Source organism: Oreochromis niloticus, linkage group LG23 (assembly GCF_001858045.2).
Source record: "Oreochromis niloticus isolate F11D_XX linkage group LG23, O_niloticus_UMD_NMBU, whole genome shotgun sequence".
Lineage (NCBI taxonomy): Eukaryota > Metazoa > Chordata > Actinopteri > Cichliformes > Cichlidae > Oreochromis > Oreochromis niloticus.
The window spans coordinates 11,269,394-11,283,990 of record NC_031986.2 but is presented as its reverse complement, the minus strand read 5'-3'; the positions used below and the strand labels follow the sequence as shown (position 1 = coordinate 11,283,990).

At 41.3% G+C, this 14,597-nt stretch overlaps 1 protein-coding gene and 1 long non-coding RNA gene across 16 annotated transcripts in view; one reads left to right on the top strand and one right to left on the bottom strand.

The window, feature by feature from the left end:
• LOC100695201 (muscleblind-like protein 2a) overlaps nucleotides 1-14,597 on the top strand; it is a 53,562-nt gene that overhangs the window by 17,476 nt on the left and 21,489 nt on the right. The window lies entirely within an intron of this gene.
• LOC109196959 (uncharacterized) lies at nucleotides 105-4,840 on the bottom strand. The gene is made up of 3 exons (XR_002058300.2): nucleotides 1,559-4,840; nucleotides 1,354-1,461; nucleotides 105-879 (listed from the first exon to the last, which is right to left on the bottom strand). It is a non-coding gene; the product is annotated as an uncharacterized LOC109196959 (long non-coding RNA).

The following is a 14,597-nucleotide window of genomic DNA, read 5'->3' as shown; positions in this document are numbered from 1 at the left end:
AACATTTGTTTATGCATGTGAAAGCATATTACCCACCATTAAACCCCAGTGATAGATCACTGTTATAGTGGGATTTGTAAGGAGTCCTTGAGCAGTGTAGAAAATTGTGTTTTACATCTGGTGATTTTTATTTCTTGAGTCTCATCACATTTATAGGTCATATGTTGATCATTGAGACTGTGTGTTATAATTTGGTTTATAGTTTACATCCTGTAGAAGTTCAAATGTTGTCTTCTGTGTTATATTATTATGTTGCATGGGGATCCATTGATGTTAAACAGTCAGTATTAGTTGTTATCGGCGTTGTTACCTGATATCAGCATAACAACATGACATGTACTGATATCTGTGGCCAATCTCTACTTGTTGTGTTACAAAAGGTTTGTGCTGACTAAGATAGTCTGATCAAGACGCTTTTATAATTAGTATTATAAAGGAGCATGGCATAGCAATAAAAACATCTGGAGCAGCCAAAATGCTTCCATGTCTTTTAAATTTCATGTTATTCTGACATGTTTCATGTTTTTTTTAGCTGAAATTAAATTTGAGGTTAAAACTTTGCACTACTGCTATTGATCAGCAAAGTCAACACATAAGAGTACACGCCGATATTTTAACTGGGCCACCGCTTTGACCCACATTTGTGTTGGTCAGTGTGCCTTAACGTTGTTGTTTGTGTGAGTCTACCATGATCCCCACATTTTTTTCCTCATTTGTAGCTGAAAAACTCCACAATATCAGCTCCACATTTCTCGTTTGCTGCTCTGAGAAATCAGAGCTCTATTGCTGGGATACTGTTGGTGCTGTTGGTTGCAAATCTTGTGCTGTAGCAACAGGATTTTTTGGTGAAAATGTTTCCTTTCCATGTGGGCAGCCAACCTAAAAATAAAACAAGGAGCCAAATGAAAATCATCGGACAATATTTCATGCAATTTTGTGTGGAAATTATGGGTTTTCAGACGTCAGACAGATGAGAATAAGCAGTATTTACTTTTGTTAAAGTAAATGTCAGGAAAAACGGTGTTATTTTATCAAAAATACACCAAGGTGGTTCTGCTTTACATCGCTCCAATCAGTGCTATAATGAGGCCTGATAAACATGTCCAGTATGCAGCACTGTCTGCTTCCCATTCTGCTAATGTGCAGCCTTTGTTATTTTACCTAATGGAGTTGTAGTTTTGATCTTGAACTCTATTATGTCTTCTCTTTAAAAAAAGGAAAAAAAGATGTATGGCATTAATGTTGTTTAATGTCAGATTGAATAGTAGGTGTTCTTCATCCAATGAGCTGCCTGCAACATGATGGAAAGACTGAGCACTGAAAATCTGCCCATCTGCTGTACCAGTGTCTCACCTGGTCTCAGTCCACCCACTACCTCTGAGTCATCCTCTTTTTCCATCTCTCTCGGCTGCCCACAGTGCTGATAAAGTACTCCATTTTCTGCATTATTTTTTTTTCTGCCTGTGGAAAAAAAATGGTAACTTAAATCAGTGCTGCAGAATCAATGCCGTCCTCACATTTGATGATTTCAAAGCCAGCTGGACTCAAACTCCCTTACTGCTGCAGTAGTTGTTGCTGTTGTGAGCACCTCTGCAGTAAAGCAGAAGGCAGATCTATGCCAGAGTGAGGCAGGAGGCATGCTGTGCAGTTGACCTTTAGTATCAGCCCCATTAATTATTGATACGTAGTTTCATCATCACTGAGAGACAGACTCGGGTTTTCTAAGAGTAGCACATATTTACCTGCTTTATTCACTGGAACCTAACCTTAGATTAAAAATGCACTGTAAATCATGCTTGAAAAAAAAATCATTATCTTCAGCCTTCTGTGTTTTTTTCCCCCCCTTTGGAAGGGCAAGCGATGCCTAGTGGTAGCCACAGTATGTTCACTGTATTGCCAGTGTACTGAAGCATATGGCGTTGGCTGTAGCCCATTTTAAACACTGAAATTAATTGTTTCACAGGGAATGTGTTGACTGCTTCCTCGGGGTTCTTTAATTCTCTGGTGATTAGGAAATGGACAAGCTTACGGAGGCACAGAGTTCAAGATGTTTCCACCCAACCACCCTCAGTTTGTAGGCACACACACCTTGGGAGCTGCAAACAGTTAGACAGGCAGGCCCAGCTGTCTCCTAGGGGCCAGCCTTTATAATGAGACAAAGATCTTCTTAATTGGCTCCATCTAATGAGGCAACATAAAGGCAATCTTTAGGGGCCCTCTTCTTTTTTTCTTTTTTTTTGGTTTAAATAACTGTTGGGCTGTGTCAGAGGCAGTTGTAAACCAGTCCTACCATGACATCCCAATCCCTTGTGGAGACTTGTCAGTGCTGCGAACTTCAAAAGCCTACATGTCGGTACGTCACTGTAAAAAAGTCTTTTTGCTAATAAAGTAAGCACCAAAAGCTACACTGACAGTGATTGACGCTCGGCTTGCATATGAAAAAGAGAAGTGACAATGGAGTGTGCCCTGTGTGAACTCCATTTTAGAAGTGTTCTGACTCATATCCTATTCAGGCTCATTGAGTGGCAGTGACGGACTGCGCAGTAAAAGTGGAATCTGCCATAATTACTTGTCGAAGCCTTCCTATGCTCGCTGCTGCACTGCAGATACTGATGAGCTAAATGGAGACCCCCATTTTGAGAAATGGCACTTAAAAAGTTGGTGCTTTGTACTGGCACACATAATAAAGAGACAGTCACTTGTCCTATTTTGAGTTAGCATATGGACTGAATTAGGCTGATGAGATCATGCGGGGTTGTGCCTTTGTCTGAAATGGCTGATCACCCAAACCAGTATGCTGTTGCAGTCAGTGGCACAAGGTTGAGCAGACTATTAATTCAAAGCCAGTCTAGTTTTTGTCTCGAGCATCAAGCTTAATAGGCCAGGCTAAAGCAGCTCTATGTTGGAGTAATTTGATAGAGCCTGTCTAGATGAAAGTCTTGGCGTCAGTGTAAATGGCTCCGGTATTAGTGAATGAAAGGCTTAAGCTGAGCCTGTTACGCTCCACGTTTTTAATTGCTGGGCTCTAATACAGTAGCTTTGCATGGTTCACGGTTCATAATCATCCTTATGTATCTTTTACGGGCTCCTTAGTTCAGTCACTGTCTAAACAACCTCCCTTTAAGCCAGCTTTCTTCTGATTGGCTGCCCCTCACACACAGATCCTGTCTGAAGCCTGAGCTTTTGGCTCACAGGTGTTACCTGTACATATGAAAAGTCATTTCCTGAATCTCCATCATTGTAAAATATTGCAGAATAATAGGAAAAGCACAGTAGGTCCTCTTTATAGCTTTGTAATTAGAAGGAAAGCTAAGGAAACATTGTCATACTCAGCTTATTCAGATCCAGTACTGGTTCTCAAATGATGCTTTGTCGACGCTTCTTTTCTTGGCTATGAACTCCCACAGCAACAATAAACTGATGTTTGTTAATAAAGGATAAGCCGTGTTTACTTCCACCTGTGTCCTATTTATGTAGTTTTGGATATCATTCCTAACGGCACTCAAAGCACAAAGTACACACAGAGTGTTCAGTTTGACCTGTGGGAATGGTGCAATATCACTACGCAGAATAGGAATGGCAACTTTTGTGTTTCCTTTGATGCACTAAAACATATTTGGCAGCACGCATCCTTCTGTTCTATTTAAAACCCAAGCTAGAGGTATTATTTGTATTTGTATCACTCCTTTGCCTCCTTTCCCCTACCACAGAGGGTGGCCATACCATAAAGGTCAACTTTAGGTCATAGCAGCATTTCTGTTCCTGTGGGTGGGTGGTTGTGTGTTTGGGCCAACAAGGAGTTGTGGGGGGGGCTTGAAAAGTTCATGGACGAAAGTGAGATGGCCAATTTCACACCCAGCAGATGCCTGCTCCAGTGACCCACGGCGACAGGTGGGAGACACTAATTGGCAGAGCGCACCCTCGCAGAGTTGGCTCAACCCACGGTGGGTGAGGGAATGAAGGTGGGGACAGAGGAGGGTGAGAGCAAAAGAGTAGTGGTGACAGTGGTGAGCATAAATTGGCACCGCAAATTGTCGAAACACGCAAGGTAGGAAGAGTGTCAGGTTTGACGGCCGCACGGCTCAGGTGCACACCGCCTGTGATTCATGCCTGTTTCCATCTTACCAAAAAAAGCACATTTTGCATTTGATAAATAAACAGATGTTGCCGCTCTCTAATCCGGCTCTGTTTGCATTTCCATAGTCCCACTGAATTCAGTTTGCTTTCACTTTCTTTTGGACCTGTTTTCTCCAAAGGAAGCTTTGACTTCCCTTGGAGAAAACAGGAAAAGGGCAAGGTGATGACATAAGTGAATAGCGTGATCAATGTGTTTGCCTCGTTCGGACGATTTTAAGATAAAACACGCCCTGCAGCTCAAAGGCTGAGTCACTGTACCGTGGTTTATTGATCTTATTTCTTTGACCAAAGGGCAGCTATTACTTTAACCAGGTATGAGCACTTCTTCTACTCTCTCTTCCTCAGCGTTCTCAAACTTATGAGGACTGTTTGTATCATCTCCATATGGGATTAGAGCCTCCACAGACCACAGGAGAGAGAAGAGGCCTCAGTGGCCTCATCACCAGGGCCAACAAACAACATGCCGATCCAAGTGATGTTGCTCTTATTCACCTTTGGTTGCGTATAGAACAAAAACACAAAAACAACTTGCATTTGAAGACTGTGGACATTTTTGTACATTTGATGTCTCAGTTTTAGACCCTGCCCTGTTTATTTGATGTAACTACATGCTAATATGTTTCTATTTTCAAGCATTAAATTATCACTACATGTACATCTAGAATCCACAGTAGTAAATATATAAAATCAGACTTTTGGAAAGCATGACACAGATATCCAAGTTAGTTGTTTATTTGCACAATTTATTTCAACATTTTTCTGTGGGTACTTCTATTGCATTGCAACAGAAATAGTGTACAAGATGTCATACACTAGAAACTTTTCCCAGTGGAGTGGAAAACAATATGCTACTGAGCCATAAAAAAGACTAAAAACAATCATTTAGCTGGTTAAAAATCTTAGACTTTACTACATCAAATGAGTGCTCTAGTGCCCAGGATCTAATTTGCTGTTTTAGCAAGGTACTGTGTTAACTGAGGCACTTGCAAACAACTACAGCTTTCTGAATTCTGTCTGAAAAACAGAATTGACAAGGAGGCATTTTCATTTAAAACAAAGTCAGTGGTGCGTAGTGAGTACTTTTTGCCTGCGGTGCAGGCGAGACTTCTGGCAATAGATAATGCTTCCAGTGCCGCTCTAATATGCGGGCCTTTTTGTTTCGCAGCCACTCCCAAGCTATGTTTTCTGCTGGTATCGCCACCCTTTACCATGTGTTCTTTTCATTAAGAGCATCAGTTTCATCATCGACCTAGCCAAAAAAAACTCTGGTTTTACTATTTGCCCTTCTGGTTCTTCTTCTGAAGAATTATTAAAAAGCAATGGCTTTTACGTGAGCACATAAACGCCCAGTGTACATGAGCACTATTGTGTTGTGTTTTTTTATGCATATAAATGGATCCAGAAAGTGTATTAAAATGCTTGCATGAACAGATACTGTTTCTATCTAACGCCCTTTTATAATGTTATCTCTTGATTTATCATCGCGCAGCGTTTAATTTAGTCCGAAACACAGAGGTTTTTTTTCTTGCTTACCATGTATTTATTAAACATAAATAACTTTTCGACATATAGAGTTTGATCAAAGATACAAGATTATACTCAATAACTGAATTATTAGTGTGATTGTAAAATTCATTCTTGAGTAAAAGAAACTGTCTAGTTTCTTTGTAGGTTGAATCATAAACCTGCACTTCGCAACTTTTTTTTGTCAGCAACCAAAGCTTTAATCTCCAAACAGGAGAGTAAGCAGCCATCCAGCGTTTCTGCCCCTATCTGCTGAGTGTGTTAGAAAGAGGCTTTGATGAATAGATCTCCTCTCTCCCCTCCATCTCATTATCCTCCTTTATCTGTTTTATGGATTTACACAACTCCTCAACATGTTCTGACATGTGGTCGATAGTGTCAGCAGAGAAAGAAGATGTAGGCTATCCTTTTTTTTCACTTTCCCACATTATTTTATTTATCTCGTTAGCAGTTGTAGCTGATTTGTGCTATTTTTGCACCACTGTGGAGTAGTTTTGCCTTTGATGGCTAGAGAATGATTGAAATTGTATCTGTCAACAAATGTAAAATTAGGAAATTTAAAAAAGAGCCTACCGGCTTTCTGCTATTTCCTCTTGGGGATGTGGCACAGTTCTTTTAAAACTAGGCCATCAACATCATATAACCTATTTCTATGATGTCTTTCACCGATATGGCTAGTTGAAGTTAGCTGTAGGACTGCCCTCATATCATTGCAGAGCTGACAGGATGAGTATAGGGAAATGACAGCTTGTTGAAAGCAGGTTAATGCCTCCGTCTTTTAGCTGTGACTCACTTATCAACAGACTGAGAGGTGGCAATGTCATAGCTGAGCCTTTCTTTAGGGTATATAGTTTTAGACGTGTATGGGAAAGTGAGACAGCTGCTTCACTTCAAACACGCTGTATGATTGTACGCAAGTGTCTATGTCAGCTTCCTCGCCAATCTCCCTCTATGTGTTGCATTGATACTTGTTTACGTTTTTGTGCGTACAGAGTAAATGAGCTCTGCAGGGTGGGTTTCATGTCTCAGCAGGTCACAGATGATCAGATTAACTGAAGCAAGGCTTCAGCCTCCAGCTGGATTAGCAGCGGGGACCGGGGCTTTGCAGGCGCCTCGCAACGGTGCCACTGCAGCCGCACTTTGAACATTGCCTCCTCAAAAGACGGTTACAATACTCACACTTGTATCCAGCATAGTTAGTTACTATAGCCATCAGCTGAATGCTGATAGGCTTCATTTTTTTTGCTGCTCCACGACTGCACGAAAGCTCCTTTGTTATGATCCTCGATCCATACCCTAGATGGTTAAACTATAGGTTGTTTTCACAACCTGCAACAAGTATATATATCACAGCTCCTGATGCAAAATTGTTTATACCCTGCAGACTATTTAGGCACAGTAGCGCAGAAAATTAATGAAGACCCTCTGTATTGATTAAGAATACGCATAATAAGAACTGTTTTTCTTTTCTCTCTCATGCAGTCAGGCACATATTGACTACCGAAACATCTTTAGTGTAGCGTTTATTTGTAATTATAAGTAGGAATTTAGACAAACAACTCCAACATTTTCTTGAGCTGCCTGATCTGGGGTGTGAGTCAGACTGTCTATAACCCTTGACTTCTTCCATTGATTAGTGAATTTCTTCGAAGGCTGAGCATTTTGGCCGTTGTCATCTCATTGTTTTGAAACCAGATGTAATGATCACTGGGACACTGCATGCTTGTGTGCTTGCAGCTTGTCAGTCACATGGTAAAGCAAATTCTGCCATATCTTCCTCGTTATCTGCTGGTCATTAGAAATAACGCATTTTAAAGGCACTTTGATTTTATTGAGTTTTATGGATTTAACTAACTGAAGACTCCCAGTGCATTTCTGTGTCGTGAGATCATGGGCATGTGATTTTTAGCTGATGCACAACGTGCTGCAACTGTTCAGAGATGTTACCACACAGACTTATAAGGACACAGTGTGATGAAATTTCGATGTGTTCTTTGTTCTCGTTTAGTCCAAACAAGAAAAATGAACACATCCAGTTGCTGAAGACACTTGATCAGCAAGGACAGGCTTTATTACACTCCTCAGATGGAGGTGGGAGTGTTTAGATTTATGGCCTGGGGGAGAAAGATTCATGATATCCAGGCATCCCAGGACAAACAAAAAAGGAAGAAACAACACACTTTATATCACCTTAATCCCACTCTCCCACTCTCTGTCCTTCCCCTCCCTCTTCTTGGGTAATCTCAGGCGTGTCAGCAACACTACCACTCGTTCATCTGAGGGATTACAGCTCATGAAACAAAGGCACTTAATTACTGCTGAGCTAACACATGTCTTATGTGTGTCTTAGGAGAAGGTGAAGAAAGCAGACGCTTCTAAAATACCAAATCTGTGCTCTACAGTGGTGTTTTCTTTTCTGTATATGTTATGCTAAATAGAGCTGAACAGAGTACAATCAGACCTGAAAAGAAGTTTGGAGTTGCCACAGGTTTTAAGTTTAAATGACTAGTTTTCCCCCACTTTTCACCATTGATTCCTGTTCTCCATTACCAGGCTAAATGTAAACAAAAAGCCTCTGGCTATCATTTCATAATGGATTTTCAGTGTTTCCTGCTGTCCCGGGGCCTCACCGCTTCAAACAGACCCATTAGCCCAAACAGATCCATTAGAGCCTAAAAACAAAACAAGATCCTTAAGAGGGAGCATTCTGTGGGTTCAAGGATAAAGGGAAGCCCTGTCCATGTGCATCTAGCGCCTCAGTACTTTACCGGCTGCTGGGATCACTGGGTACTACTTTTTTTTTTTTCCAGTCTTCCAAGCACCAGAGTGCCTGTCCTGTTGGTGTCTCATAGCTGGGGGCTTTCACCAAAGTGCTTTCCTCTAACTGTTACAGGCTGACCCATAACCAGCTGTTAGGGTCCTTGGAACAAGACACTATTGAAGTAAACTAAGAGAGGAGAGAAAGGACATTATGAACAAGAGCAACTGTTTTTTTCTTTCATGGATGCCCTAGAAAAACTTAAAATGTGTTGAACGTTGAGGGTTCAAACTAAGCTAAGCTTTCAGTACTGTAAGTGTTGCAAGCCATGAAATGTTCTCATTTGGATATTTATAGCCGCAAGTGCAAATACCTGTAAACAAAACACCCAACGAAAGGAAGACCACAAGTCATTTCTCAACAATGTAAATGACTTAGCATTAAAAGGCTGGATATAAATGGCACACTGCTGAGACAAGGCAATGAAGGAGAGAGAAAAGAAGGAGATATGTGGGAATGCTGAGAGACAAGAGAGAGCGAGTGCCTTTCCACCCCCTTCTTGCTGGTCAGTTGGGGTACAACAGGTTCTTTGGCTATGCTGTAAAAGGATTACACATATCACAGGCTGCACGTCAGAATAATTTGAGTCAGTTTCTCACAGCAGCCCTCCTGCTTTCACGCTGAGAAGGACAATCGGATGAATGTGGGGAAGAAGACATTGTTACAGCTTCTCTGATTGACGTCCTGTTGGAAAAAAGGCACAAGCTTTTTTTTAAGCAATGTCTGCAGAAGCTGCCTTTGTGAGCATTTTAATGTCGTTTTTGTTGTACATCTGTGGTTCACCAGAGTCAGCTAGGTATGTTGGAGTTTAAACATTATCAGTTAGAGTCCCATCTCTCTGACCTTTCACCTCTAAAGTCTTCAACCATCATGTAGCCAGTGCCTGGTTTGTGCTGACCATGCATGTGTTTAAGCTCTTTTTCCCATGATTTTCCTCCCTCATTGTTTCTTCAGGATTGCAGTCTGCCAATATTGCCAATCACACTGTCATCGATCATGTCACTGAGAGCTGCTCTCACATCAGAAAGACATCACGAGGGCTTGGATATGTACCCAGCTTCTCTGTGCTGCTGGCGAAAACAGGGGGGGCTTAATGGAGAAATGCATGCACACTCACATCTCAGGACCCCTAAGATTCAACACTACCTAATTGATCAATATTGTTTGTTTGTTTTCTCGGTTTGAAGTGTTGATGTGCGAAAGAAAAGCAATGCTTCATTTTGAGCGTATCAATCTGGGATAAGCACCAGTTTACCCATTAAGGCTGATTGGAACCACAGGAGTGTAGCATAAAGGCGGGTTGCCAGACATCTTTGCACTGGCATTTTCAGCTCTTCTGTCGGCCTATAGGCAGCTCCTCTCTGTCTCCAGCAGTGCTGAGCATAGAGCGCCCATTGAGGGCAAAATGCAAATGTTACAGTGGTGAACGGAGGGGCCCACAAGTGAAGCGCTATTCTGTGGAGGGGGTGGAAGACTGGCCCTCTGTGTCTGTGCCACCCACAGACACACAACAGTCATCACTCTGACCATTCAGCCGGAGCTGATGAAGGAGGCGGGGTGGGGTCGTGGAAGGGGTTTCTGCCACTGATGAAGATGCCAGGGTGAATGGGATGCCAGTCCCGGTTATACATGGGCCGTTTGGGCCAGTGTTCCCTGTGAATTTATTTTACACTTCACTAATGTGTGCAACCTCCAGAAGTGGCTGTAGTGTAATTATGGCTTTGTAATTGTAGTAGTAATTATCCTGTGTAAAAAAAATTGTAAAAAATAGTTTTAATTTGCCTTTTGTTCGATTTTTTTTATTGCTTTAAGTGACAATAGTAGCAAATTAATTTAAGTGTGGCTCTGAATCAGGTGCTTAGCAGCCACAGCTGACTCAGAAGATAATTAGACTTCGCTGTGGTGTACCTAAACATTTGTCTTTTCACTGTGGAACTGCATCCAGACATCCAAAGCTGACCCTGAAAAAAAAATACAAAATGACAAAAATCACAACAAAGTAGTTCAGCACTGGCAGTTTAAAATGTGCATCACACGGTCAGAGGATGTTTTCTGTAGGTTTAGCCCTGCCTCTGTGTATCTGTGAGTGTTGCAGTGTGATAGCTCTGTCATGTTTGTGTAGAAGCACTGTTGTACCCTCCTCAGCACTTTGTCACTGTGTAAAAAGGTTTGTGTGTGTGTGTGTGTGTGTGTGTGTGTGTGTGTGTGTGTGTGTGTGTGTGTGTGTGTGTGTGTGTTTTGTGTTCTCATACCAGCGTGTTTGCTGCAGTAAATGTTTGCCTTGTGTTTTCCTCTCCCACTTTGCCTTTTGCTAAAGGTTTGTCAACTGTGTGGCCGTGACAGATTGGGAGCGTGATCAGCGGATTGCTGAGAAAAATTAGTTATCCTTCTTTTTCAGTGCCATGAATGACAACAAGACAACAGTTTAGGTCTGCAAATAACACACTTTTTTATTATAGATCAGTCTGTAGATATATGTTTAAAGTAAGGCACACATTGTTTAGTCACTCGAGACAAATGCCAGACAATGTCTGAGATCTTCAGACTTGTCCTCATTAAGTAAAATGAGAATATGGGGAATGTGGCATAGTAGCAGTTAATATAATACAAAGAAAAAAAGCTTTTAAAATTGTTGTTTGATTTCCATGAACAACTGAAGGAGCCGCAGTGGGTGAAGTGAGTGTAATCCTAATCTGTTTATGAAATTAGGTCTCTTTATCCCCTTCCCCCTCGCAACAGCCCTAACGTGGAACCCATTTGTATGGGCAATAATTGTATATGAAAACTTGGCAAACAGTAAGTGCTGTTTTGTTTTGTTGGCAATGGCTGTGGGGATTTGAAGGACATAACTGCGAGTAATATGTTGTTTTATCAGCTCTCGAACTGAGGCTTTATGTCAGGTGAAAGCAACCACTAATTTATCTTTGATCTCACCGTCATTGTCGTTTGTTTCTCACTGCGATGCAAATAATTATCCAATCTGAATCAAAGCAGTTATTAGTGTATCCCAAAGCATGGATCACAGCATTCATCCATACAAGGGCAACCCTGCAGCCTGCAATAAGAAATTGCCATGTGAGCGATCCTGGAGAAAGGTATAATTTTGCAGTGTAGCTATGGCTACACACCAGCGGCCGGCGTGCGAATCACAGAGGTGCCATGGTGCTTTCAAAGATCCTTTTCATAGACAGCTGCTCGAAGGCAATGCCCACGATGAATGGATTTCTGCTCCGCTCTGAGTGGGTGGCTTAGACAGAAGGCATAGTGCACTTGGCCTGTGTGTGTGTGTGTGTCTTTCTGTGTGGGAGTGTGTGTATTTGCATGTGTCTGCCACCCTCTCAAAGGATGAAGGCTTAAAACCAGATGATGGCACAGCACCGTCATCAGCCACAGCTTTTTAGCACCGTCATCGATGCGTTGGTGAACCAGCTCACTGCTTAAACCATAAGCCATAAACACGCTTCGTTTTTATGTGCGATGCAGCGGCGCCTTTCCACAAAGCTTACCTCATCTTATGTGCTTTGAATCATCAAGTGTGGCATTTCAAACTGCAGCCTGGACCCTTCATTCATGATCATCATTATCACACTCCCAAATTGATATGTGTAGCCATCACTACATCGTAACTGCAATTTGCCTTGCCATATTTTATTTAAGCAAGAATTATTATTATCATGTCTGCAATTAAGCATATGTTAGATCTTCATCCCTATTTGCTGCTGTGTCCAATATCCTGAAATTACCACCTGGATGAGTGTAATGAATATTCTATGTCTTGGGGTGTACGTTTTTATTAACATTCTCTTTGCTTTGAACTTTTCAGCATTAACTATTATGTCTCTATGTCTAGATTTAGCCTGTAATAGTCTTAGATTCACTGACATTATATATCTAGTCTGAACACAGCTGAAATTCTTTTAAATGACCTCATTTCTTCTTCTGTGTGAAACCTAATGTTTTACAAGCCGTTTTGAGGCTCAGTTAAACATATTTATAGCCAATTCATATTCCCCTTGTGATTATCCAAAGAGAAGGTTAAGCTTCTTAACTCAATAACAGAAAAACACTTTGACACGTTAAAGGTAAGGCTGTGTTCACACCAGCTTTGGTAATCAATCTAAAAGATTGCAGACTTTCATGCGTACTCATACACAATAATCAAGACAAGGTTCATAGCAATAAAAGCCAATGTGCAGTTGGGATGCATCAATATATTGGCTTCATGTCGGTATCACCCAGTATTGGTCCTGTTGGCTGTCAAATCAGTTTTATTCAAGCTGTGGTCAAAAAATTGTGTGCTGAAGAGCTTGAAGACTTTTAAACAGGTCAGTAAATTATTTTAAGATTAATTTATTACCGTAAAACAAAAAGGTGAATAAATAAGAACAAAAACAAAATGAAAAGACTGTAAAAATATTGGTATCAATATCAGCCAAATTGGTATGAGTATCTGATGTGAGACCCTATTACTCAAACTGGTCTTCATGGATCCCATTTCACATTAGAAACCGGGATTTATTAAGTAAACTTTGACTTCTATTAAAGGTAGCTAACTGCCTAGGGGCCTTAGTCCCCAACACACCCACACTTATGCTGAAACACGTTTTAACATCTGCTAACCTTTGAGTTTTTAACTACTTCAGTCCCACTCTCACTGATCTACATCAGTTGTATGACTTTTGTGTCACTATAAACTTTTAATATCTTTTGAGATTTGACACTATAACTAACAACAAAAAGAAGAAAAAACAGTCTGATATGCATAAACTGCAAAATATCTGCAGATTAGTTTGTGATATTTTCTTGCGAATATCAGGATGATTTGTTTTAAAAACGGTGGCACCAAATGTCTTTTATCAATTATTTTTGGTCCTGACTGGAAATAGTAAATAATAATTCCAAAAATTCATAGATCCAGATCTGGATCAATTATACAAGGCGCTTCTAAGATGGGCCAATCTCCACCGCTGGTAAAAACAAATATCATGCAGATCCGTCGATACATTTTTGAGTAATCCTGCTAACAAACAAAAATTTCTTGCCGGGGAAATTACTGAACATTGATTATTCTGCTTTAAACACCACTGTAAATATAGGCGGAGATCGATAAGCTTACACAAACTGTATCCTGCAATCTCCTGCAAATAATGGATGTTTATATAATAAATTCGAGCACTGAATTCTTTCACTGTGTTTAATAGTACTCGGTCTTCTATTGCCATGGCAGCCCTTGTGAAACTACTTATTTTTATTGCTTCTTCTTCCACCTACAGACTAGACGAAAACTGGGATAAATTAAAACAAATTTATGCAAAGACCAAGCACAATGCTGTGAGAGATCGTGAATAGATCAGTAAGAAAATGCTCTTAAATAAAGTTTGACAAGATAAAAGGAGAAAGTTCTACAATTCCAAGGCCTGCATTGAGTAAGAACCACAAAACAACGAGCTTTGCCACCATTTACCTCATTGCTTTAAGTGAGGACTAATGACGAGCATTTGCAGAAAGCATATGTCATTCACTGGCTGTAGATGAACCGAATATGGAGCAGGAGGTGAGGTAATGGCTCCAGAGTGCAGTCTGGACTGAACTGAGCGACATAGTGTGCAGTGAGGGTCTGTGGTGTGTGTGTTTTTTTGCGTGTCTCTTTATTTGTGTCCGTCTGTGTCTGTGATCTCTGCGGGGCGCGATATTGATGCTGCGCTTCCCCGCAGACTCGGTTTGGGATGCTGTCCAGAGCTCAGCTTCAGCACCAGCTCCCTTTCTCACACACACAGAGTTACAGCCGCCCACACGTTTTCTCCTGCACGCACACACACACACACACACATGCACAGTTACACCTGCCTACGCATCCTCTCTCGTGGACACAGAGACACAAAACACAGATAGAGCACCGACACACACACACCTTTTGTCACTTTTGACTGTGGTGGCGGTGCATAAGGCTTCAATTAGTTTGGACACCTCTGAGGTTTTTGGTCCAGCACTAACATTATTCCTCTGATCTGGACAGGCCTGAATGGAACTGAGTACAACAGTGTGTATATCCGTTAGCCTGCATCCCTATGCCGGTGTGTGTATGCGTGTGTGTGGGTGATGCTTGTTGCGATTGAGT